Here is a 27,816-nt window from a genome sequence, read left to right on the forward strand (position 1 = left end):
CGATGAGATCATTGCACAGCTGAACCACGAGGTAACGGCTACCCTAACAAGTCCATCAGCTAGCGCCAGCATGATCCCACACAGACCCTTCATGGCTTTCCTATTTACTACACATTGTCAGGTGAGTTAATGAATATCAGCTGCTTAGAATGATGTTCTTCTTTGAGACTGACTTGCTGCCTTTGTTGAAAATGCCAACTGCCCTTGAAAACCACAGAGTCAGCACAAATCAGGGAATTACAGGTTTTAATGCAAAAACAAAAAAATCTGTAGCAAAGTGTAGTCAGAGCTGCTCACATGGATACAAGAGCTTGGATCCCATCTCGTGGACTTTTAATTGAGAAGGGTTGAGTTCTTCCCAAATGCTGGAGACTCAGGATGCAAGTATGGGAAAGGAAAAGACAACAGGGAGAGACTACAATAGAAGGTATTATGTTCCCAGAGGAGACTTACTGAAAGAGCGGGAACCTGGGATACGGTAGCTTCTTACCTGTCATGAGGGACAGTTTCATGAGTAAGTAACTTCTGAAGTCACAGAGCCCTGGGCTCAGAAGGACCCCTTGTTTATTTTTTTCCAAAGTCTGCTGCCACCATCGTGAAACTCCTAATACCTTTTGAACAAGGACCCTGCATTTCGGCGTCCACAAATTAAGTAGGCCGCCCTGTTTGTTCTAGATCCCTCTTCACCAAAATCACATGACAGCAAAAAGAGAAGTTTTACCAAAGATCTGCCTTAGATTTCCTAGATGTCTCTTGTCCTTTTTGACTATCTGTTCCTCTTTGACCACCTTCTTTGCATGGAACAAATATTTTTGTGTGACATTGCAATTCTTCTGTGGATTTACTGTATATATTTTTTGTGAATTATTTTCTTCATGGCCACCCTAGGGATTTCAACATGCATTTTAACTTAACACAGACTTCCTCAGATGAATATTAATTTGAAAATTTAGGAAATTTGCTCTAATATAATACCATTGTCTCTTGCCTTTGTGGTATTACTGTCATGTATAATCAGTCTACAGATTATAAATATAACACTACAGTGTTAATATTATTTCATACATTCTTATGTCTTTTAAGGAAATTGGGGAAAGATGAAAAAAGGTTTATTAATGTAATCTTTTATACTAACCTACATATTTATTATTTGCAGTGTTCTGCATTTCTTCCTGTGGATTTGTGTGGTTTTTTGGTGTCTTTTCCAGAGGACTTCTTTCCTTCAGTATATCTCATAAGACAGATCTGGTAGCAACAGATTTGCCCAATATTTGTTTATCTGGGGAGGCCTTTATTTTGCCTTCATTTTTGAGGAATAGTATTGGTAGATACCGAATTCTTGTTTGACACTTACTTTTCTTTCGCATTCTGAATATGTCCTTCTCCTGCCTGCTGGCCTCCATGGTTTTAGATGAGAAGCCAGCTGGTCATTGGATCGATGTTTGCCTATCGATGATGAGTTGTTTTTTCTTGCTGTTTTTTCCAAGATTTTCTCTTTGGTTTATGCTTTTCACAGTTTGACTACAATGTGTCAAGGTGTGGATCTATTTATATTTATCCCACTTCGGTTTCTTTGAACTTTCTGGATATATAGATTAATGCCTTTTAAAAATCAAATTTAGGAAGTTTGGGGCTATTATTTTTTCAAATAATGTTTCCGTCCTTTCTTTTCTCTCCGTGTGGGACTCCCATTACATGGACGTTGCTATGCTCGATCTTATCCCACTAGTTTTCAGAGGCTCTGTTCGTTTTTGTCTTTATCCTTCAGATTAGATAATTTCTACCAATTTATAGTTTACGGATTCTTTCTTCTGCATGCTCAAACCTGCTGATGAGCCCCTTTAGTGAAATTTTCTTTCTTTTTTACAGCTATTATTTTTCTCAGGGATAGAATTTCTACTTGGTACTTTTAATAATCTTATATCCTGATTAAGAATCTCTATTTGTTGATCTATTGTTAGTTTCCTTTAATTCTTTAAATAAGTGTCCTTTAGTTCTTTGAACATATTTGTAGTAGTTGCCTTCCTTTGTCTGCTAATAGCTGATAACAGAAGATTTCTATTCAGTGCTTCCATTCAGAAGAGATGATTTCTATTCATTGCTTCTTTTACCTGAGTGTGGGTCACACTTTGTTTCTTGGCAAGTCTCTTAATTTTTTTTTTCTTAAAAAATGGGATATTCTAGTTAATATATTACAGCTACTTTGATTCTGGTATTTTTTTTTTTTTCCCTTGGAGGTTGTTGTTGCTACTGCTTTGTTTAATAACTTGCCTAGGCTATATTTGTGTCCCGAGTCACTGGTGTCTCTGATAAATTGTTGTGATTTTAAATATATACCCTTCATTTTTAAACCTGGCTTGCTAGGTGTTACTCCTGAGTCTGGGCAGCTTGATGGTCAACTAATGATTGCACATCAACTGTGCTCTAACACCTTGAACCAGCAAAGCTCCCATTCATTGCTGTTGGATATGTTTGTGGGTAGGGGAACACATTTAAAATCCAGGCTGTCTTTAAGCCTCCTGGGTTTTAATTTCTTCTGGGCCCTTTTGAGTCTCTTACGCTCACACACTCAGACTCAGGATTAACCAGAAGCATGTGAAGGGCTTGGGCTCTCTTCAGTCTCCACTATATACATAAACAGTCTCGGCCAGGGATATGCTGTCTTTGACCACAAATGTGATTCTTCCCAACCGTCCACCTAAAGGACGATCATTTCTACTGACAGCTTTGTTGAGTGTTTGCATTGCCCACCTGTCTAAATTGGGTGAGTCTCCTCAACAATGGCAGAGAGGCTGCTGTTTTCCATGTTCCACTCTGCCTGGGGTTTTGACTTTCCCAATTCAGGCCCTGAGTCCACAAATTATGGAGAACATCCTGCTTAGGACAGAATTTCTTTTACTCTATTCTTTTTTTCATGGATCACCTTTCATACACTTAAGTCCAACATATGCTAATGGATCAAGAGCAGTAAAATTATTCTTATATAAGTAAGATAATTTCAGCAACAAGTTCTACACTGATATTGCTATAAACCAAGCCAGTTGACTTGCAATAAGTTGAAAGCGTTCAGTGAACTCTCCAAACGTCAGGTGCTGCTTATTCTTAGTCACGTGGCCTTTCCTCGCAGCCAAGAATGGTAAAAATCTGATGCTGCCCTGCCTGCTGTCACTCAGTACTCCACAACTGTTAACAGATAACACTAATTACTAATTTCTTCCCCACCCAGACACGGTCCCAGAATCTTCCTCAGACAGAGCTCAAGGCAGCCATTATGTGGGAGACAAGACCTCTTAGACATACCTTCTTCAAGTTCCCAAAGCTGAAGTTCATTTTTCTTCCTATTGTCTGCTCTGCTTCTACTCACCAGTCAAGGCTTTGGGTTTGATTTCCTGAGAAACATGTCCTTTTTTATTTGGGTTTCAGGCTCAGTTCTGTTTCAGTTTTTCTACTGGATCTCCGTAGTACTGCCATGCTGATTCCTCCATTCTCATGATTTAAAAAAAAAATTTTAAACATTTATTTATTATTGAGAGACAGAGACAGACAGAGCATGAGCAGGGGAGGGGCAGAGAGAAGAGGAGACACAGAATCTGAAGCAGGCTCCAGGATCAGAGCTGTCAGCACAGAGCCCGAGGCGGGCTCGAACTCACAGACTGCGAGATCATGACCTAGGTCAAAGTCAGGCGCTGAACTGCCTGAGCCACCCAGACGCCCCTCCATTCTCATGATTTAAAACCCTGTCCATTTATTGGCCTCTCTCAAATCTATATTTAGACTAGATCTCTCACCCAGACTCCAACTCCCTCTATATCATCTCCACTGGGAAGTCTTAAGGACATCTCCAAGTGACCATGCCAAAAACTGAATCCCTAATTTCCCACTTGGAACCTCTTCCACCCCTATAGGCTTTCTCCATCTTGACTGATGTTAAATTCATTCTCTCACATGCTCAGACCAAAAAACTTAGGGTCATCCTCAATTCTTCTCATTCTCTCTCATACTGTGAGGAAATCCTGTTGGCTACCTTGAAAATAAATCAGAAACCTATGCCTTCTTATCACCGTCACTGCCTCCATTCTGGTGTAAGCCACAACATCTCTCGTGGTATTATTACAACTGATTTCACTATTTCTAACTTTGTTTCTTTATATTCTATACTCAGAGCGTTCCTTGATCCCTGCTATTCTATGCTTAACATAATGGCCAGAAGGATCCTCTTTAAAAGTAAGGCTAATTGTGCCACTCCTCTGCTCAAAACGTTGCAGTTACCTCCCATCTCACTTAGGATAAAAGCCAAAGGCTCTTTTCTTTTGTTGTTGTTGTTGTTTTTTTAATGAATATAATATTGTCAAATTGGCTTCCATACAACACCCAGTGCTCATCCCAACAAGTGCCCTCCTCAATGCCCATCAGCCATTTTCCCTCCCCCCCACCCCCTCCATCCACCCTCAGTTTGTTCTCTGTATTTAAGAGTCTCTTGTGTTTGCCTCCCTCCCTCTCTGTTTGTAACTACTTTTTCTCCCTTCCCTTCCCCATGGTCCTCCATTAAGTTTCTCAAGTTGCACATATGAGTGAAAACATAGGATATCTGTCCTTCTCTGACTGACTTAGTTCACTCATCATAATACTTTCAGCTTTCCAATGACTCACTTTACGTGGTCTGTCCTGCAACCCCCTTAATCTACCAATCTCATCTTTTTCTATATGGCCTGTTACTCCTTTCCAGGCATGCTGGTCTGATGCTTCTTGAAAACATGAAGCCAGGTTTCTAGATACCTTCCATTGGCAGATTCCTCTTCCTGAGATACTCTTTCCTCAGATATCCATGTGGCTAATTCTCTTTCTTCAAGGTGTTGCTCAAATGCCACCTTTTCAATAAAGCCCACCTTGACCACCCTATTTCAAATCGTATACCTATCTCTCCATCTGCCTCTCCCTCACTGCAATTCCTTCTGGCTCTTCTTTAACCCCCACCCCCATCTCATCATTTTCAATATTCTCCTTTCTCCCCCAGGGAATATCACCTTCCACGGTATGATAGAATTTACTTATTTATTGTCCTTATTATTTATCTTCCCCCTCTCTAGAATGTTGTAACTCAAAAAGGGCATGGATTTTTGTCTTTTCCACTGGCATCTCATAGTTTCTAGAAAAGTGAGTGGTGCATAATAGGCATTCAAAAAACAGTTGTTGAATGAATATTTGAATCAGTGGCGGATCTATGGTTCTGATATCTAAGTAGGTGTTTTTGAAGACACAGACTGAATGTGAGAACAATTTCCAAAGAAACTTCAGGGGTAGCAGAGTTCAAAGAAATGTCAAGAAAATCTTCATGAAAAAGAAGAGTCGGTGGTTAAAAGAAAAATTGAATGGGATATTATATCCTTATCTTGACAAGTCCTGGGGTACATTAGCATATTAAAGGTTCTGAGAAGTCCTTAAGGCAAGAAATTGACTCAACTTTATTTTTCTCTGGCTTTTTTCAGAATTCTATTTTTTTTAATCTTTGATTTCCTGTAGATTGAAAAGTATATGCTTAGGTGAAGGGGTCTGGGGTGGGGGTGGGGAGACACTTATCCTGCTTGTTATTCTCCAGGCTTCTTAGATCTGTGGTTTGAAGTCTAACATTAATTTGGGAAATTTCTCAATCTTTATTGTTTCAAATATTTCTTCTGTTCCATTCTCTTTCTTCTTTTTTCCAGTATTCCCATTATGTGTATGTTACATCTTTTGTAGTCATCTGGGATATTCTGTTCAATTTTTTTTTCCTTTTCAGTCTTGTTTTCTTTGCTTCCCAGTTTCCAAGGATTCTACTGCTATATCCTTTAGTTCAGAGATCTTTCCTTGGCCATGTCCAGTCTACTAATGAGCCCATCAAAGGCATTCTTCGTTTATGTCATGGTGTTTTTTTTTCCGTCTAGCATTTCTTTTTTCTTTTTCTAGCATTTCTTTTTGGTTCTCTCTTAGGATTTCCATCTCTCTGCTTCTGCCATCCATCTGTTCATGCACGCAGTCTACGTTATCCATGGGAGCACCGACTATATTAATGATCATTGTTTTAAATTCCCAGTCTGATAATCTGTTAATTGCAACATTCTTTCCATATCTGGTTCTGATACTTATTCAGTCTCTTTAAATTGTGGGGTTTTTTGTTTGTTTGTTTGTTTGTTTAAATTTAGTATGTCTTATAATTTTTTCTTGGTAGCTGGGCATGATGAACTGGGTAAAAGGAACTGCTAAAAACAGGCCTTTAGTAATGAGGTGAAAATACGTGAGGGGAAGGGAAGTGTTCAGCAGTCCTATGATTAGGTATTCATCTATTAGTGAGCCTATGCCTCTGGCCCATGAACTTCACAAGTGCTTCTCAGTTTTTTTCTTGTCTCCTAGGTGGGACAGGATAGCTAGAGTGGGCTAGAGTTGACTATTTCCCACCTTTCATGTAGAAGGGTAGAGCTGACTAGAAGTGGGTATTTCCCTGTCCCCAGGTCAGTTAAGTTCTGATAAAACTCCAGTGCATTGCAGTTTGGTTAACTTCTTAACCAGGCAGGTCTTGCTGAGAAGAATGCTCTGGCATATTTCAAAATGGTTCTATTCCCCTCTCTTGCTGGAAGAATAAGGGGATTTTTGTCTGATATTTACTGTGAGAACCTAGTTGACCTCTTGGAGGTAACTTTCATAAATTGTACCCCCTCCCCTCCATGACTGGGTACCCTTGGACTTTTTAACTCTCAGAGATGTCCACACTGAACCTCCAGGAACTCGTCAATTATAGTTCAGGTTCTCCTACCCTGACACTGGTTCCTCAAACTGCTTCCCCTTGTGAGTCTCTGCTCCAGTAAGCCAACACTCCCTACATTCACCTCTGTCTCCAATCCCGGGGGGGGGGGGCAGCTGTTTCTCCTGCACCCTCCCTTCTTCTACAAATCCAAGAAGAGTTGTGTACTTTTCAGTACATTCAGCTTTTCACCTATTGTTGGGATGGAATGGCAGTGTCTAAGCTCCTTATATGTGCAACTGGAAACTGGTTTATATACAATGTATAAGAAAAAATGAGTCACAGTTGTGAGCATGAGTTCTGGAAATGTACTGCTTGGGTTTATATCTTGACTGTTAACAGTTATTTCGTGTCTCTAAGCCTTGTCTCTTTTCTCTGTAAAATCAAGATGGGAGCTATATCATAGTTTGAGGTGAGGATTCAATAAAATAATATATGTAAATACTGTCTAGTACATAAGAAGCACCCCCACAATTTTTTAATTAAATAATTATTTGAATGCCTATGCTCATCCACATGTTATTCTAGATATCAGAGATGCAGAAATAGAAATTGGACCCCCTTCACAGAGCTGATGTTCTATATAAGCAGGAGACCAACTAGAAACTTGTGAACTAATAAGTGAACATTTTCTGATAGTAACAGTGGTATGAAGGAAACAAATCAGTCTTAGGTGATAGAGGGGAAAGGAGGTGGGCTTCTGATTGATTAGTCCAGAAACACTTTTCAGAGAAGGGGGCACTTGTAATGAGAGCAGACCAGTGAGGAACCAGCCAAGCAAAGATCTTTCTGAAAAAAAAAGAGCATCACAGCAGGGGAACATCAAAAGCACAGGTGTGACAGTAGAAGCAAGCTTGGCTTGATCAGGATTAGAAGAAAAGTCCATGTGGCTGGTCATGAGGAATATAGGAGAGAAATAGCATCTCTACTGCTTTAAATAACACCAACCCCTGTGGGCCTTTATTTAGAGGATGAGCTCTCAATTTATAATTTCATTTTTGAAGAGAGAGAGGAACGTGGTTTTAGAGGGATTCTAGCAATGATCCAGGGATCTGGAGAAGAAGGAAGTTGCAATTATTTGAGTCCTGGGATTCAGGGGGAAGTGACCAGCCTGTTTTGAATAGGCTTTCTGGGTTGGGGCAGTGATCTCTGCTCTCCAGTACCCTACCCCCAACACACACAAAGGGCAGTGAGGTTAAGGTGGATGTGACTGACCAACTCGGAGGATAAAGAGACATGAGTTAAAAACTCAAAGAAAAGATCCATACTTGGCTCTTAATGGTATTGTGCTTCCCCCCGCCCCCAAATGCTCTCATTCTTGCTGAAGCCTACCTTCATTTCTCTCAGTTGACATGTTAGTCTAAAAATTCTCTTTTCTGTACTCTTTCTCCACCTCCCTCCTTTTGGAGGGCAGAGACAAATCTCTTGGGTATAACTAAACATCCAGAAGAATGCTCGGCCAATACTGCATGCTATTACTTTAACTTGTAAAAACTCAAATTATTTACCCTACCATAATTAAGTCCTTTTCCAGACATAAAACTCCCCACATGCTGAGTGGATATAAATTTTCCTTGGTGTTCATTTGACCTTGCAAACTAGCCTGAAAATTGTGTCCCCTTTTGCCAAAAAAAATTTTTTAGTGTTCTTCTCAATAACTATAGTTGAAAGGGGAAAGTGATATCTCTGTAACTCAAACCAGATCCTTTTGCAATAATACCTTGGCAAGTGACAATGTGATGAAATTGTTTTATGCGTGCATGCTTTTGTTCACTATCTTAATGTTGCTGAACGCAGAACCAACCTGTTTATTATTCTTCTGCTGCACAATGTGAAAGGGAGGTAAGAGGATGGTTGACCTCCCTGCAACTTAAAACAGTTTCTTAACAAGAATACCTGCTCCTCACGACATCCTTGGAAATGTCCAGAAACAGTACCCACTCTCAATAATCTGTTTTCTAAATGGGAAGCATTTTCTTGATGAATCTAAGCCCAGTCAAGGGTACGCTATGGCACCAATTCAAACATTTAGGGATTGTTTGCCTATAGGGATTTACTTAGATGCCATTTTCCTTTTTTATCAAATTCTTGGCTTTTGAGACATTTCATGGTACTTAGCAACTCTGGCAGAAGGTAAGCAAGAGTTACAGGGGAGGACACTCGGGCCATGTTTACCTCCTCACTAGCAGGCATGGGAAATGCCTAGGTGGGTGGTACAAAGGACTGAAATTGCGAGGCTCAAGAATTCTCTATAGGTTTTCATTAGTCCCACCTTGGCTTGCTCTTTCACGAATAATGGAGAGTTGACTCTAAATGCGAAACTCGTGTTAATTATCTTAATGACTAATAAAGAAGTTATGTCCTCAAATCTTCAATGGTGACTAGAAGACAACTGTGTGAAGGCACAGTGGGCTCTGCTTGTACGTGAGTGTGCCTATCTCCGTGTGAGTTTTGTCTCTGTAGTGTGGGTGGGAAAGGATTAATCTAAATTCTCTCCCCCAACCTCCAGCCACTCTCCAGGTCTGGTCATTAGCAACAATGTGGTTTATTTCCCAACTGCCCTCCCTAGGCATCGGGAGAGTTCCAAACTCTTTGGTCCTTCCTTAGTATGTTCAGTTTGGACTCAATTGTCTAGACCCCAGGGAATCAAGATTCTCCAATTCAAATCCTTTTGTGTTCTAGAGGTTATCAGGTTATCAGCCGGCCCCTCAGTTTTCTGTCTTGGTGTTAAGGGATCAATCAAATTACCTAAGATATCCAATCTTTGGACAACAGATGCTGTGAAGAGACTGAAGGGTCTAGTGGTCCAGGTGGCTAAGCCCTTTCCCCCTGCTGAGAGCTTCTTTATGCACATCACATTTGTGATTAGGATAAGCAAGGTCACAGAGCAGTGAGAAAATGGAAGCTAATCGCCTAGTGCATGTCAAGAAATACTGAATGTGGAAGCGTCTCAAGAGAACCTTGAGAAGGAGGGGCGGTAGAGAAAGCTATATCCATCAGAGATATTACAGCTGTGGAGGTAAGAGGGAGGCCTTGAGAATCTGGAAGGACAGCTCAGAAAACAATGTTTCTTTACCTGTAACAGCATTAAGCACGCAAAAATCTAAAATGTCCATGTGGGAATTAGAGTGTATGTTGTTTTAATTAAAGCAAATTGTATTCTACCTTGGAATTGTAACTAATTCTGTGTGTACTTTGAAAAATTCTGATTTAAAAAAAAATCCTTTCAATCAGCAGCTGAGATTTCAAGTAAAAGAGATTGGAAAATAATCCCATGTGTTTCCAATTGGATGAATTGTTTGCTTGTAAAGTTATTTCCTAAGATTTTTTTTTTCAATTAACATATTAGATCCTTGAGGAGTACGTTGGATAAATGCCCAAGTTGCTCTTTGGTTAAGTAGAATAGCACAAAGTCTGTGTTCTGGGAACCCAATCCTCTGATTAGTGAGCAGGTCAAACCTCACCTTAATTATTTCTTCTAAAAATCAGAAGGCTTTTTATGATTATTCGAGAGGGTTGCTTTTTCTTTTTTTCATTCTCTGCCACATAAGCATTTTGGTTATGGTGCCTACTTTTTGAGGAAAAACAAAAGGGAAAAAACCCCGCTATCAACCACACTTGTGATGCTATTGATTACCATTTTGTTTTGTTCTGAAATTTCCACTTCAGGCAGATTTCCAAGCATTCAGATAGAAGCAAAATGAAACACATATACTCTATGAGCATATGGCTTATTGCAAGAAACAGAACCTATGAGAAACCAGAGGAGGTAATCTTTAACAAGCGAGGGAAAATAAAAAAATAAAGTGTGTGTGTGTGTGCATGCATGTATGTGTGTGTGTAGGTAAGTGAATGGGGGAGGCTCTGGCCTCAAAGAATGTTATGTACAACTTTTCTAGTTTTAGCTGTAGCTCAAATTTTAAAGCCACATATTTGAAACTTGGATCCTATTTCATCAAAGTTGAAATAGAAAGAAATCAGAGGAAACAACAAATGTTTAAGTGAAAGGTGGTGTTATTGTGAACCAGACTGCTAATTGGTAATGTCCATAATGAGGCAGGGCTAGCCTGGATACAGAATTATGAGGAGGGAAGGACTTGCCTTTGGTGTGGAAAAATAGATGGGACTTTGTCACTCTCTCACTGCAGTGTGTTCCTACTCTACCAGTGACTGTTGATTCATTCGTGAATTTATTCATCCATTCCACCACTCTGTACTAAACGTCTACCAGTTACCAGGCACTGAAGATACAACAGGAAAAACCAGAGCAACTGACAGCCAGTCCCTTGTGCTACTTACAGTCCAATGAAGGACGGAATTATACCAGACACGGCTATGCCGAATGAGCCATGCCAACATGAGGGATGGCCAAGTAGCATCTGGGGATGGTGGGGCTGTCCAACAGCATCTGGGGACGGTGTTGAGCTGTCAGGAAGTAAATCTTCTGAGGAAGTGGCATTCTAGCTGAGGCCCAAAAGATAAGCCAGAGAGCAAAGGGGGATGGCAAAGAGGAAGAAAAAAACTGTGATAGTTGGTATGTTGGAGGAACTAAAAAGAAGTTTGGTGTGTCTTAGGTGTGAAGTTTGGTAGGAAACATGGCTGGGGAAGTGAGCAAATCTTAGAACCATGCTGATTTGAGACATGACTTCTGAGGTCTGCACAGGCTTAGAGTCAGATGTTGCTGAGTTTGATTCGCAGTTCTGATCTTTCCCAACTGCCTGGGCAAGTCACTTAACTTGGAAGCCTTGTTTTCCTTATCTAGAAATGGAATGGAAATATACCTACTTCATAAGACTGATTGAAAAATTGATGACTGGACATGATTCTACGTGGCAGATCAGAGTATTCAATTAATGGGAGCTATGGCTGTTCCTTCTGCAATGGTCAAATAAAATGGCATTTCCACATGGAACAATATCTCAGAGAACATAAATTCTATCACCATCATTTTAGGCATCAGCAAGGCTAGATGTGTTGACATTGTGGGGTGGCATAACTTCCTGAAGTGTCTCAGTCACATATTCCATATGGGCAGTTGGTCATATCTCTAGTTCCAAGACAGCAAAGATTTCCCAATATAAGCAGTCGAGTCACTTGATAAAATATCATTTTAGCCAGTCTTTCCATCTGCTGGTACAATGTCCTGATCATTCACGTTGCTTAATAAGATCTTTAAATTACTATCACATCCCCCTCCGAGGGGACACAGGAAGTAAATGAAATAAATAGTCATACACAAGGGTTACCAATACAGGAGATAACCATGTTTTTGTTAGTAGCCTTAAGAATCCTGGTAAGCAAGGACCAAAAAAAAAAAAAAAAAAACCTCAACCCCTAGACAATTATTATGACTGTGTTTTTTTTTTATTTGTTAAAAAAAAAAACAATGGTTTAGGGGCTCCTGGGTGGCTCAGTCAGTTAAGCGTCAGACTCTTGGTTTCAGCTCAGGTCATGATTTCACAGTTTGTGAGTTCTAGCCCAATATTGGGCTCTATGCTGACAGCTCAGAACCTGCCTGGGGTTCTCTCTCTCTACCCTTCCCCCCCAAAAAAGTAAATAAACAAACAAACTAAAAATAACAAAAAGAACGGTGTATTGAGATCTTGCAGTCCTTTTGATTACTTTCGTATCACTAACAAACTACAAAACCTTTCTCTGTAGACAGACCATGCAGAAAGCAGAAGAGCTCTCCTGAGCCAAAAAGAGAAGTCTGTTGCCTAATTTCTTTTAACCCCTAAGGCTGGGGGCTTAGTTTTTATGTATGAGCTCTTTAACACATCTGTACTGAGAATCTGCTCCATACCAGGTAACTAGGATCATAGACATAGAGGACACACTTTATACTCTCTGGGAGGGCACTGGTCTGCTGGGGAGACAGAGAACCAGTAAGTTAGCATTTTTTTCCCCAATGTTTTCCAATGGCAGCACCTGTGCTAAGTGCTTTATATGTTTTATTAGAGTGGATTCTCTAAAACAACCCGTTGAACAAGGCAGTGGTCACTTCAATTTGCAGGTAAGAAAACTGAGATTTAAGAGTTACTCACCCAAGGACAGATAGGTAACACGTGGCCGAGCTGGGAGGAGCTGGGGCAGTCTTACCCCCTGGATCCCAGTTGGGAATGCTCCAGATACCTTCTGGCATTACCACAACGTGTGGTTTTGAGTGTACTACGTACTGTGGAAGCAATACTGACAGAAGGCAGGAGAGAGGAAAGGAGACACAGAGCCAGAGTCATCTCCCAAAGGAGGTAGTCTCTGAACTGGGATTTGAGGGCTGAGCAGTATGTGGCTGGGTAAAAAGCTGGAGGCAAGCAGACACCCTTGGAGTTAAGTGAGCAGCATTTATACTTTCCAGAAGAGAAAGGCTTCAAGGAAATGCGGGAAGCTCAGAGGAGCGCTTGGTTATCTGTGTCAACAAAGGAAACATGTGCGACAGATGATCTAAGATTAATGTCTATTTGGCTTCTGTATAGATAATGTTTTTATTTATTTATATCCTGCCTCATTCCGCAAAGGTTTCGAGGTAAAATTCATTACAATATTTTATGCAGTGACCTTCCTAATTAAGTTTTTCTCTTCACTGTCATGTTCGTCTTTGTATTCCCCGAGCCATATGCACAGCAACGTGAATAAAAGTTGAATTGAATTTACATACTTTGAGCACACTGTAAGTAGTTAGCAAGGGCAACTGGTCCCAGAAGCTTGGTGGGTGGCAAGGAAAGCAGGGCCAAAACTTAAAATTGCTTAGACTGAATACAGTATTTCACTCAATCGAAGATGCCAGTGATCAGAGGGCACACTGCTACTCCATGTGCTACTAGGAAAGAAGAAAACACGGCCAATTAAACCGAAATGCAATGTTGAGTCACTATCTACTGCAAGATGCAATCTGTTTTCAGATATGTTAAAATATGAAAAACTGCGTGTCTTTAAAGAGATGATCTATGGAGATGAGACTATCCCCTCACCAAATAGTCAGAAATTCTAAAAATCAATGGTACTCTGAGCATGAGAGAAAATGAAGACTCTTATGCCATTTTAGATGCCAACTTGTCTAACCATCCAAACCCTAAAGATTCTGGAACTGCTTTAATTTAGCAATTGTACCTCTAGGAATTGAACCTAAGGAAATAAACATAAAAGTTTTTAAGGGTGTCATCACAGAACTACATATAGTCATGAAGAAGAAATACCCTAAAATCATAACTAAACATATATGTTATATATACCATTGTATAATATAGTATATAATGTATAATATATTGTGATATATAATTATTGTAATATGATATATATAACATTACAGTTATATAATAGATTAAAATGATGACAGAGAGATATTTATTTAAATGGAAAAACATGTTATAATAAATTAAGTTTTACAACTCAGGTGATAAAATATGTGCTACAAGAGAAAATTACTGCTGTGAAAGGAAAATACAGTTCCATCTCGTATTTACATATGAATAAAGTCTGGACCGGCATATATCAAAATGTTAACAGGGGTTGTCTGGATAAAGGGATGTTAGTTGATCTTTTTCTTTCCTCTGTGTTTTAATTTTTAAAAAATTGGAAACCCAGACACTAGTTAGACATAGACTTTTACATAGATAATATGAATGTGGATAACAGAAAACCAGCTTGACTTAGAAACTTCATTTTCTGTGGAGTAGGCTCCTGAATCTTTCCTGTTTCCTACATGAGCCTGGCTGGGCTGGTTCCAACTGAGACCCTGTTTAAAAGATATGGAAGAGGCTGTTTGATTCCCATTTGGAAATGCAACTTTACCACCTGGAGTTTCCCTCAAAAGCTGATACCTAAAATGAGAAAATAAATACTGCAGACCACAAGTATGCAAGGGTCTGGGGAACTCCAAAGGTCTGATGTCATCCTACTCTGAGCAAAGTATGAGATCCTGAGTTCAGGCAAGACAAGTTCCAGGTTCCACAACTGGGAGGGAGGGTGATGATCAGAAGTCAAGGTCAGACTTCAGTTTTTATCCTGGCTAACGTGGAAAACCACCAGATTGGTCTCTAAGTACCACACCTGCTACAAATCCACGGGTTCTATTTTTTTTTTTTTTTTTTGCAAGTCATTTATAATTCTTCACGGCTGAAGTCATTTCCTGAGAGGTAAAGCCTTGGTGGCTTAGATTCCCCTTTAGGGATAAAGTATTGTAACTGACTGTGTCTACATAGTAAACTGGTCTGCCCAAAGTTCACAGGAGACATTGGTTTTGAATAGCCAGTCGTACAGCTCCTGCTTGAACAGATAAGACCGTAGACTGAATGCATTCTGCATGTATTTTTTATCCCCAATCTCATGAGTTACCTTTTGATATGTTTTTAGTATAGCTTTATATTAATTTATAGCTTGCTTTAAAACATAAGCTGTCCTTTATACTTTTCAAGGATTATATATCTAACTTTTCCTTAATATATAGTTCAGGGAATATAATAATTTTAATTGTGCAATCAATTTTTATTTACTTGTTTATAGACTTGGGCTTGTCATTTCATTTGTCAGCTTTGCCATTTTGATCCATTTGTTATCTATTATCTATCTTTCTTGTATTTACTTATTTATTTATTTTTTAATTTTTTTAATGTTTATTTATTTTTGAGAAAGAGAGAGAGTGAGTGGGGGAGGAGCAGAGAGAGGGAGACACAGAATCTGAAACAGGCTCCAGGCTCTGAGCTGTTAGCAGAGAGCACGACGCCGGGCTCAAACTAATGAGCAGTGAGATTGTGACCTGAGCCAAAGTGGGACGCTTAACTGACTGAGCCACCCAGGGGCCCCTATCTTTCTTTTGTATAATACTGGACAGTTGTAAAACCTAAAAGAATAAGACAAAGATTTCAAGTGACATGGAAGCCTAGGTCAAAGCAGGGAGGGATATAGTATTTGGGGAATGTTTGGGTATTCCAGCATTCATCTTCTCTTTCTTTTTTTAAATTTTTCTTTATTTTTGAGGGGGGGGAGGGTCAGAGATAGTGGGAGACACAGAATCTGAAGCAGGCTCCAGGCTCTGAGCAATCAGCACAGAGCCTGATGTGGGGCTCAAACTCACCAACCGCGACCTGACCTGACCTCACCAACTCATGACCTGAGTTGAAGTTGGACGCTTAACTGAGCCACCCAGGTGCCCCTGTTTGGCTTTCTTATACTACGTTCTTCTTCTGAATAACAGCACCTTGACTTCTTTTCTACCTTAACGTAATCTTTCTCCCCTTATCTTTTTAAATTTAGTTTATTTATTTATTTTGAGGATGGTGAGGGGTGGAGAGAGAGGGAAAGAGAATACCAAGCAGGCTCCACACCATCAGTGCAAAGCCTGATATGGGGCTCGAACTCACGAACCTCGAGATCATGAGCTGAGCTGAAGTCAAGAGTTGGACACTTAGCCGACTGAGTCATGCAGGTGCCCCTCTACCCTCCATTAATAGGGTTGCCAGTGCTACCGCCTTGCTCTCCTAGCAGCAGATCTATACCTGGATAAGCAGAGTGCCCCATCCTCCTAGTCAGCATAAGCGGGGACTCAGGGATGGGCACCTAGTCCAAAACCAACAATCAGATAACTTCTCTGAAATAACTTATGTGTGGACACTGAAAAAGAGGAACTTTGTCTCTTCTTTTTCATCTTGGATTATGAGCCATAGGAACACATGTCTGGAGCTAAACCTTACTTGCTTTGACCACATAGGAGAAACCCATTAGCAGGAGGGAAAATAAGGCCACCACTCAAGGAGAACCAGAGCTAAAAAGGAGTACAGTGATGAACAGACCCATTTAATGATGAGTCCTTAGAGACAGGATGCTCTCCCCCACCCCACCCCTGAATTTCCAAAAAAAAATCCCTTTCCTTGTTTTTAGCATAAGCTTTTTGGAGTTGGGTTTTTGTCATTTGAAAGCACCCAAATTCTTGACTAATCCTTGGTCTTTTGGTTATCTCCCAAATCACCCTAGGCACATACACATGCTGTTTATGCACACAGAAGTGTCTGTGCTCAAATGAATTACCTATCATAAGAGCATCCAAACAGGTATAATTTGACTGAACTGCAGTTAGTCTAAAAACAACACAGGTGACTTAAGCCCTGTTGCTATATTTTCCATAAGTTGTAGCTTTACTAGAGAAGTGTGCCTTGTCTTTGGTTCCTCTCCCCTTGTGTTCAGACTCTAGTCCTGAACTGGCACATTCACCCACTCCTGATGCAATTAGATCCTCTAGTTCACTCTGCCAAAGACGCAGCACGATCAGAAGGCATAGGTTTCCTAGAATCATGTCTTCTTGGTTCTCAAGATTATAAAAGACCACTTAGAAAGAAAATGATTATGAGGCTAAAGAAGATACATTAAGATTTTAACAGAAATCCAGGCTGACTTTGGAAGGCAGCTGGAAAACAGGACCCTCCTCCTCCCACCTTCTCTTCTCCCAAACAAATGCCATATGTCTGTTCACAATGCATTCTGGCTCACCGCTATGTAGTTGACCTTCAGTACTGACAAGATGCCAAAAACACTTGGGACCTAGTTTTCCTCTCAGCTTATTGGTACAGTCATATCTAATATGGTTGAGGAAAAAATGCAAATTGTGATAAACAGGACTGTAATTCTTCAAAGTGGTGCTTCAATGAGATATATCCCAAGATGTTTCACAATATTTATGATGGCTCACAAAAGACGGAGCTTCTGGGGCCTGGGAAAATAATGCTTCTGTTACCTGGGGTGCATTCAGACCACTTCAGCATTTGTGCCATCTGTATAACATCAAAGAAGTAGGACATATTTACTGCCTTTTTCTAAGTACCATGAATTAACTCCCAGGTCAGTATATTGGATGCAAAATTGTTAACACTGGGGTTGATTATTCCACGTGTGGCAACGTAGATGCTATGTCCTCTTAAAATGACTTTTGTGTTGGTTTTCTAAGGCTCCTGGAGCAAAGTACCACAAACTGGGTGAATTGAAACAACAGGAATCGATCATCTCATAGTTCTGGAGGCTACATGCTTACAGTCAAGGTGTTGGAAGGGCCATGCTCCCTCTGAAACCTATAAAGAAGGATTTTTTCCTTGCTTCTTCTAACTTCTGGTGTTTGCCAGTAAGCCTTGCCATTCCTCAGCTTGTAGACACAGCACTCCGATCTCTGCCTCCATTGTCACATGGTTCTCCTCTTCCTTCTAAGGACACCAGTGACACCGGATGAGGCCCCACTCTAACTCAGTATGAAATCATTTTAAAGTGATTACATCCTATTTCCAAATAAGGTCAGATTTTGAGGTACTGCTGGTTAGGATTTCAACATATCTTTTAGGGAGACATAATTCAACCCATAAAAGCTCTATCGTTGCCCCTGATTTATATACGGATGCATGCTTCTTACAAAAAATAGTAAAATTACTAAGACACATATTAAGAAGAAATTAAAAATCTATGTTTCTACCACCAAAAATAACCATGTTAAAAATGTGATGAACATCTTTTCAAATATTTCTCATACCAACCAAATGGTTTCTCTATTATCAGAAGTAAGTCAAGTTCTGATCACTTACTTGATCAGTCAATGATACTGTGATACCTCTTCTTTCCTTTTTCCTTCCTTCCTTTCTCCCTTTTTCTTTTCTTTCTTTTTTTCAGATTCTATTTTTAATCAACCTCTACATCCAATGTGCGACCTGAACTCACAACGGCGAGAACAAGAGTCGTACTCTCCTCCAACTGAGCCAGTCAGGTGTCCCCTCCCCTCTTTTTTTGATTCTACTTAAACAACTATCTTTTTAGGAAAAAATGCCTATGGATAAGGTATCTCAATAGAAAGAAAATATACATTTTTATTCATATTACCAAGTTATCCATGCAGTAAAGGGTTATTTATTTCCACCAATAATGCATGAGAATTCTAGTTTCTTCTCCTAATAATTATTAATGAGATATATAGATGTAAAACTTTAAGTTTATGATTATTTAAAAATATATTCCCCTTTATGAAATTCTAAACCATGGTTCTCCTTTATTCTTAGGTAATAAACATAAAACAATTTTTATCTAGTGCTTTCATAATTTGATTTTTTTAATTTTTAAAACTTTGACTCATCCAGAATTGTGTGTGTGTGTGTGTGTGTGTGTGTGCATGCATGTAAGATGTGAATCTGCAATCTAGAGATTTTGATAGAATGGAGTTTCATTTCTTTGTCTTGATTTTTAATTCACTCTAAAAAGTTCTACGGTTTTGGAATGTAAAATCAGTGTGTTTCCTGTTCCCTTTCCAAGGGATCAGATTTACTTAATAAAAGTCCCTATACTAATTCACAGAAAAATGCATTTGTAAAATGGAACCAGGGATGTAATGTTGAGCGCACAGTCAATAAGCAGTACTTTCAGCCTCAATACCATAGTTAATTGAATTTTCCAGCATTCTTGCTACAACTACCCCCCTTCTCTCCCACTCAAAATAGCCTATGAGATTGTGAGAATAAATGAAATTACAGGGTTAATCTTTAATCCATTCTAATGTGTTTTCTTTAAATTGCAATATTGGCAAACGTGAGTCTTAAATTTTCACTAGTTCAGATTACTTACAAATCATCTCCCCAAGCCTTTATAAGAGACATGAGGTTAAGTCCCCTGGTTCAGAGAGGCAATCAAAGTTTTTGATGGCAAGAAAGCTAAAGCACGAGGGAAGTATGTTTCTCCCCAGAGAAAACTGGTATGGGCCCATATGAGAAGTCTCGAATCAAGCTTACCAAAACAATATTTTCAGATAAAATAAAGACAACATCCCCGAGTATCTCTTTTTCTGGACCCTCACATGGATTCACTATTAAAGAACATTTATTCTCCAAATATACCATCTTCACACTGGCCTTTTCCTGTTAACTTTCCATTAGGTTGTTGGGTGATTCTGTCTATTCTCTCCGTCTTATCAACTTGTATTCAAGAAGAGGCAGCCTCAATATCTTGTCTCAGGTGGATGGCATTTCATGTCAGTGGCTTGCTATTTAGCTGCAGAGATCAGCCTCCTCATCCTTATCTCTTTAAATGAGTAAATGAATACAAATTAAAGTTTTAATCTTCAGACTGTAACATCAATGGTATTTTCACTACAAGTAGTTTCATAATGGTCTCATTACTGTTCCTAAGTGCAACACATTGAGACGTTTAAATTGTTGATTGCTACTACATATATTCTTTGAGAACAGGTATCCAGGTAACCATGGCAATGGTGTCTCCAGGCAGGATGGGAGTAGGGTGGGAAACTATTTCATTAATTGAAGAGAAGGGACTGAAAAGGTATTTTCAAGCTGGGGATCAGAGAGAAAGAGAGAGAGAGATGGGGAGAGAAAAGTGGGTTTCACAATCCTATTTTCTTTTCATTATCAAATTATGCAACCCAGACAAACTCCTAATGATTTGAAAGGTTTAAAGAAATCATAAGCTTAAATAAAGCAGTATTCTTAGTCTTTCCACATTATTACAGTGATTGACCTGTACTAGATCTTATTCGGTTGGGTTCTTACATAGTTTGATTGAAACTCACTGTATCTCCTGAGAAAGCAGAATTGTGTCCTGTGATTTAAGGGTAAAAAAATGGAAGAATATTCACATAAGCAAGAAGGCTGTGTAGGCGGTCTAAGAGCTCTATTTATTTCAAGCTGATGACACCTAAAAAAGCTGATATTATCAGTAAAATTTTATTTTCAACCTTTCTTCCCTGCTTTCCCTCCAACCTTGGTAGTCAACATTTAAAAACTATGTATCTATATCTATATCTATATCTAATAAAAAAAGATATACCATATAAAAACTATGTACATATATAAAGGGTATTTATTATACTTAAAGAGTATTACATACATTTATATAATAAAAGGTAAAGAAATACTGTGAAAAAAAGAGGGATCTGGAGGGATATGGAGAAAAAAACCACATACATCTGATATGCTTTCTCAGAGGAGCCCAATGTTTTGCTTTCATTTAAAAGGTACTGCAAATTGGTGATCAGATCAACTTCTGTTATTTAACCAAATGTGTCCCTTGTGTAACTTGCTGCTTCGACTATCTGACAGACACGTTCTAACGGACAACTTAGGATTTGCAGATACCCAATTACCCAGATAGACATCCTGACTTCTAATATATGTTGGCCATAGTTTGTAGAATTTCTTTTTAAATTAGGCCAACATATGGCACCTTAGTGACCCATATTGAATCTCTCCAACTCCTGATGAATGCCTCTTTGGTGCTTTCTGTGTGCTGCATCATGTAATTATTCAGGAGGAAAAATAGCCAGAAGACATTAGATGCAACTATTACCAACAGGGAAATGAGGACTTGGCTATATTCTCAGGATCCATTCCTCAAAAGCTAAATCCACTTTTCATCCATCATTGGGAAAGGCAATGCAGGAAATTTTATTTACAGAACTGTAGAAAGCAACCTAACTGAGTGGGTAATTATTAACCAAATGAATTTCATTTAAAAAAAAACATTTCTCCTCTGCCAAACAGACTTCTATCATGGAAAGCAGTGAATTCCCCCAGAATTAGGCCACAATTCATGGTCTGAATTATAAGAGCTGCTTGGGTCTGTCCAAATCCAATGTATGGATTACCTTGATCCCCACTGCAACCCAGAAGCTTTCAGTTACCAGGTGAGCTGTGTTCCTGTAGTGGCTGTTACTGCTGTTTAAGTGCTATGTTTCCAGGGTGCACCCAATAGGAGAGCAAAGGGGAAACGAAAATAGCTATTTGTTTTCCTCAAAACTTATAACAGAGTAGGGACAGGCATTTTCAGTCCTGTCATCATGGATAATATGGTATTATATTATGGACACATGAGTATGATTTTTGAAAGCAGAAAATCATCACGCACGGCAACCTAATTTGAGAAAAAAATATTGCTGACAATATGGAAGAAGAACCATTGTTTCCAAGAATGAGCTGAGGGCTAGAAAGGGAGTTAACACATACCTGTGTCAGGTCTTTTGGATAACAAAGTGTTACTACAGATCCCTGCCTCATGGCCAGCGTGTCATAGCTGCTGGCCACTCCTACCACACGATGACAAATATTGGGATTATGCAGTGGCCACAGGTGACCAGAAGGCTGAGTGGAATTTCTTACATTTGGGTTGTTAATCCTAATGCATTAGTTTTTGAGCTAACAGGTTTTACTCATGTGGATTCTATGAAGCGACTCACCTAGTATTCCATTTCCCAAACTGTAGCTACTTAAATAATGCCTTACACAAAAGGGAATATAATTAGCCAGTGGCTAGTATAGTCCAACTGCCCCAGTGCAAACATAAACATTCCACTTTCAGGCAGTACCAGATGCAGACAGACAAGGTCCTTGTTTGTTTGTTTGTTTCCTCAAACGTGGCTCTGATTTTTTTTTTTTTTCCACTTGAGTCTAATGGAACGCCGGCAAGAACTTGCATGCTAAGTGATGCTTGAATTCATGGTTATCTGTTCCATTCTGAGTGCTGGGGTGTAAGTTAGAGTATCTCACTGAAGTTGCCCCTTCAAACGACAGTGTTAATCAATGGTGCTACTTTTCTGAGCCCCCAAGTCTGCTGCTTAGTCTCAGCTTTTCAGAAGACTGTGACTCGATTTGCATAAGTTACAACTGTAAGTGGTGAGTATTTTTATTATCCGAAATCACACTAGAACTGCCGGGCCAAGAGATTGCAATCTCTTGTCACTGAATGTGGATGTATAGGAGAAGTGTATGTAGAATATATAAAACCTTTTCTATTCTGATTTGCATTGCAAATAGAGAAGCTAACCAGAGGTCTCGAGGAAATAACATAAATAAAACATGGCTTCACTACTGTAAATGCTCAATTCATGCCAGAGGAGGCCAAGGCTATTACAGAAGGATTGTTTCCATCTAAACAATTCCTGTCTCGGGAACTTCCCTTCGAAAGTGGCTGCCAATAGGATGGAGATTGGGTAGGTGGGGAGGGGGTGGTCTAATTAGGCAGATTTGGCAAACACTCAGCAGAGAGAGCCTGAGAGGCTTTCTCCGGAAGTCCAAAGCATGGTTTGTGATCCTGTATCTTGTTCCATGGTGAACATCCTCACAACTGAAGGGGAAACAGAAGCCTGCTTTTCAACTCAGTTTGGGCCCCAAAGAAGAAAACAGAGGTCTCTGCATGGCCAGTGACCAAACAAAGCTCACTGCCTGAGGTTGAGAAAGAAACTCCAAGATGAGATGCAAAAAAGCCTTGATTAGGTTACAGAGAACATTCAGGGACTCTCAAAAACTGAACTTCTACTCTAGTGGGCATTTGTTATGTTTCTACTCAGCACTGAGTTCCTCTTCTTGTGACTATGATACCCCAATTCTCCTTTGGGGTATATGTCTTCTGTGCCCATATGCTTCATGACTACTGCATGACTTCCAAAGGAGAAGTATATGACTAAGGCTAAATAAATTGTGCATTCCACCCTCTGGTGATTGAGTTAAGGAGGGCAGAGACCAGCATATGACTCAAATCTGATCAATCAGGGTCAGTGAAATTTATGTCTGCAGGTTTTCTTGAACTGTTGGAGAAGTGGACTCTCTTAGCTGGTGAGTTTGGTACTTTGAGCAGGAGATGATTGTTTTGGAGCCACAGCCAGGAATGGAACTAAGAGGCAGAAGCCAGGTTGAGAGACCATAAGAAAATCACTAGATGCTTAAGCACATGGTTTGAAGTCTTATACCCTTGTGCTCAAGGCCAGCCCTATCCTGTGACTCTGTTTAATGAGGCAAGACAGTCTCTTGTTGCTTAAGTCAGTTTGAATCACACTTTCTGTAAGAGTTCTAATGGCTATGCACACCTTTGCTGTTTTATCTGCCAATAGTGCCTTTCCACATCTCACCATTTACCACTGCCTTCTCTGGATCCACCATAAATATACTCAGCCTGTCCACATACACCATGCATTCTCATGCATCCATCCCTTTGGCCACATTCCACTAATGATCTTTCATGGTTCAACCCAAGTCACCTCTATGAAGTCTTCCTCACTATGTTTCCCCTACTCGCCTCAAGGCAAAAATGAAACCTTCTTGAGTTTTTATTTTTATTTTTATTTTTATAAACATTTTCCCTTCCTCTATAGAACTTTAATATATTATGATACTATATTCTGACATTGTCCGTCTCTCCCATGAGGCTGTGAGTTCCTTAGGATCAGGGACCATGCTTTATACATCATTCAGAGTAAGAAGCACCATTAGGCTCAGAAACTGTGTTTGGATTCAGATGGTGTTCAGACACTGTTTCCATTATCTCCTATGGTGTGTGACTTAAGTGTATTACCTACCCTCTCTGTGCCTCACCTCATCTGTAAAATTAAGGACAAAAGTAATTCCTATATCCCAGTTGCTGTGAGGATGAAATGAATTAATCTATCATGGCAACTTTTCAATAAATGTTAGCTATTATTATTCTGTTTCTAGTGTCTAATAGTACCTGGCATAAAATAGGTACTCAGAAACATAAATCCAACTGTGAGAAGAAGGCTTACACTATGTAGAAAAGAAAAGGTAAAAAGTCATTGAATCCTTATAACTTTGTTTTCTTAAATCCATATGTCCCTGTAAGAAATCATGAGACATTAAAAAAATTAAAGAAAACGTTTTGAGATCTGCTCATATTGTTCATTTGGTGCAAAAACATCTATTGAGAGAATTATGCTAGGCTCTGGGAATCCAAATTGATTAGCATATCATTCTTGCCTTTAAGGAGCTCAGGGCTTAGCAGATGAATTTGAAAGGTAAATACGTCATAATAATTAAGTGAATGTGTAATAAGAGAAGCATGTACACATACCATGGGGGACAGAGAGTGATGTGTCCCACAATGGCTGCACATAAGAATTGTCTAAGGAGTTTACTAAAGACACAGTATCTCAGGCCTTATCCCTGAAACTTCTGAAATACCAAGTTGGGGGTTATGGATCTCCATTTGTAATAGATCTCCATGGGTGAATCCTGGAATGGAAGACAGGACGGCCATCTTTGCCTGGCTAGGTCTGGAAGGCTGCATGGTAGAGGTGATGCATGTACTGGATTCTCACAGATTAGGGTTTGTTAATCTTTGACAGGAGCAGGACAACTGTGCTCGGAGAACAGCTTACCTGGTGCTGCTGTCAAAGAGAGAACTCAGGGCCTGACAGTTGTTCCACTGATTCTCAAGTATGTGATAATTTTTTTTTTTTACTTTGAATATAGCGATCCGAACCTGGCTATAGAGTACATAAGTCACCTAGAAAGCCTTTGAAAAAGAGATATTTGGGGCCATCCCCAGTTCAGATTGAATTGGTCTGCAGTGATGCCAAGAATTGGTACTTTTTAAAAGCTCCCGGGTGGTAGTAAATGTGCAGTTAAAGAATTGCCATTTAGGCAGTCCACAGTGTCCCTAGGAGGGCTCTAAGTACTGGGTACAGCATCAGAGATGTGTGTACTCCTGTACGGATCAGGAATGTACCTCACAGATGCCAAGAGAGACTAGCCTTCTTGCTTGAAGATATGTCAAGAGGGTGCCCAAAGTTATGACATATTTCATATGTTTACAACTAACCAATTAATGCTTTTAGTGCAACACAGCTTACTACACAGGTGTGCCATGTACCTGGTAAGTAACAGGTACATAACAAATATTTTATTCTCAGTGCCCAAATGTTTAGGTGGTATTGGATGCAACATTAAGAGTGTGACTACTGTCATTTGTCATTCCTGGCACTCTAGTTCTATGATAGCATACAATTTCATGTAGCAATAAGGTCGACCATGTAATTTTGATATTCTTCATGAATGTGAGGCCCAGGCAAATGGCCCTCTTTCTGGAGTTTCCACTTAGCAGCTTGGCAGTCCTTCAAATTTACTTTTGGAGATAAACTCCAGATTTAAATAACACACTTTTTAAAAGTTTATTTATTTATTTCGAGAGAGAGAGAGAGAGAGAGAGAGAAAGAGAGAGAGAACAGAAAGAGAGGGAGGAGAATGAGACTATTAAGCAGACTCTCAGCTGCCAGTGCAAAGACTGACACAGGGCTCAATCTCATGAACCATGAGATCATGACCTGAGCTGAAATCAAGAGTCAGACGCTTAACCAACAGCCACCTGGGCACCCCTAAATAACACATTATTTCTGAGTGCAGGATGCTGGAACCTCTATTTTCTTAAAATAGAGGTGGTGACTTAATACAGCTGGTCCACCCCAGTGTTTTAGAGTCACTGAAATTTATCATCTTTAGCACTTCCTAATTCTGAAGTTCTACAGATAAAATTCTGCCTACCTGAACAATCTGAAAATATTATGATCTTCATTATCTTCACAAAGGAGGAAGGGATTAACTCTGTCTTGATGTACTGCCCTTTTGATTTGACTTTTTAGCCTTCTTTTGGGTGGATAAATTTTCTGTAATAATCATTTGTCATTATGAATCAGGTAAACAATACCATAAAGTGCTTGCAGTGACTTTTTTTCTGCATCCATTCACTCATTCATTTGACTGGTAATATCATCCTCCACCATTGTCTACGATCTTAGCTAAACTGTCAGTCAGGATGCCCTGCCTGTGATCCAAGCTAAGATAATCAGGTTTTCTCTCTTAAGACTTTGGACCTTGAGCTGAGAAATGCAAGGACAAGAAAAAAGTCAGGTTGGGGCCGATTCATTCTGCTTCCAGATGACAGAGATATCTAGACATCCCGAGCTGCCCTGATTCCTGCCCTTGCTGAGCCAGACCTCCCATTTGCTGAGCTACCCAGGTTCAGCCAACAATGTCTTGTTTTGCTAAAGTTAGCCAGAGTTGGTTTCCCTTGCTTGCAAATGAAGAGCTCTGTAGGGTACAATGTTATAAGTAGTCTGTGTTGTCTGGACTGGTAGTAAATTATGGCCAGGGCAGGAGGGAGTGTGAGGGAATGAGATTATGTGACTAACCTTGGCTGTTATGTGTGTGAGTCACATTATTTAGAAAATGGCCAACCTGAATTGTTATACACTTGAGACACAATGATAGCAAATGAATAGGAACCAGAAGATAATAAGTGAAAGGGATGGGGGGACTATAATCACAGTAAGTTTGGGGGATACAGACACAAAGATTTAAAAATAGCCATACCTGAATTTAACAGGTAAAATGTATAAAAAAAAACCCCACACCATTTAAAAGCCCTTGCTTCACAAGCCCAAAGCCAAATGACTGATGCCAAATCATATGCCTTACCACTGAGCAAAACACATCAGTGTGTTGTAACTTACAAAACATAATGAGAAATGCTCATGAATCCACATCTGAATAAAAGTACTGATTACGACTAAATCCACAGGATTGGCTTCTGATAAAGTGTTTACTTCCTTCATTAACCTGACCTATAGCTGTTACATTAAAAATACACACACATACACTTACACACTTATATTTGCCATTTATAATAGGTCTAAAAGACAATACACTAAGTCATTTGCAAAAATGTTACCAAGGCTTCCGAGTATATAGTTTTATCATCCAGAGAACAATGGAAACAGCCAGCTGTCAGCATGGAGTTCAACTGGGTTGCCACATCTGATCATGGAACAAGAATTTTACTTTGAACTGAGGGGAACTTCCCATTATTTAGATGGAGAGAGGCAAAAATGAATTCAAAAGTGTTATCCGAGCTGGTCAAATACTTGTCATATAAATAATGAAATGAAATTCAGTGATACAAAACTGAATTTGATGAAGTGACAGAAGGAAATGAATCCCACTAGTGAAGAAGTGAATATGGTATAATGGCCACCATTTATGGAGCACTTAGCCTGTGAGCTCCATTGCAGTGAGCTCCAATAATTTTACAATAATCTTATGAATTAGTTACTATTCCCATTGAACTCTTAAAAAGAGACTTAAAGGACAATAGTTACCACATGCAACAATACCATCCAATGACAAATTTCTATGTAAGAATGCACACATCTAAAAACAAATGTGGGTATTTTAAGAAGACTTTAAAAGCCAGAAAGTAGGTAGATGTGTTACAAGAGAATTGAAGAAGCT

General features: G+C 39.5%; 1 protein-coding gene and 1 long non-coding RNA gene across 8 annotated transcripts in view; one reads left to right on the top strand and one right to left on the bottom strand.

Annotated features, from left to right (window-relative positions):
* On the top strand, positions 1-27,135 carry LOC123605670. Of its 2 annotated transcripts, XR_006715843.1 has the most exons (5): positions 52-121; positions 10,445-10,544; positions 21,286-21,428; positions 24,876-24,966; positions 27,107-27,135. It is a non-coding gene; the product is annotated as an uncharacterized LOC123605670 (long non-coding RNA). The 2 variants fall into 2 exon arrangements; XR_006715841.1 differs by lacking the exon at positions 10,445-10,544 and having other exon boundaries at positions 1-121.
* Positions 1-27,816, bottom strand: part of PPP2R2B (protein phosphatase 2 regulatory subunit Bbeta) — a 512,334-nt gene that overhangs the window by 315,179 nt on the left and 169,339 nt on the right. The gene's annotated exons all lie outside the window — the stretch shown is intronic.

The sequence above is a fragment of the Leopardus geoffroyi genome, chromosome A1 (assembly GCF_018350155.1).
Source record: "Leopardus geoffroyi isolate Oge1 chromosome A1, O.geoffroyi_Oge1_pat1.0, whole genome shotgun sequence".
Taxonomy (NCBI): domain Eukaryota; kingdom Metazoa; phylum Chordata; class Mammalia; order Carnivora; family Felidae; genus Leopardus; species Leopardus geoffroyi.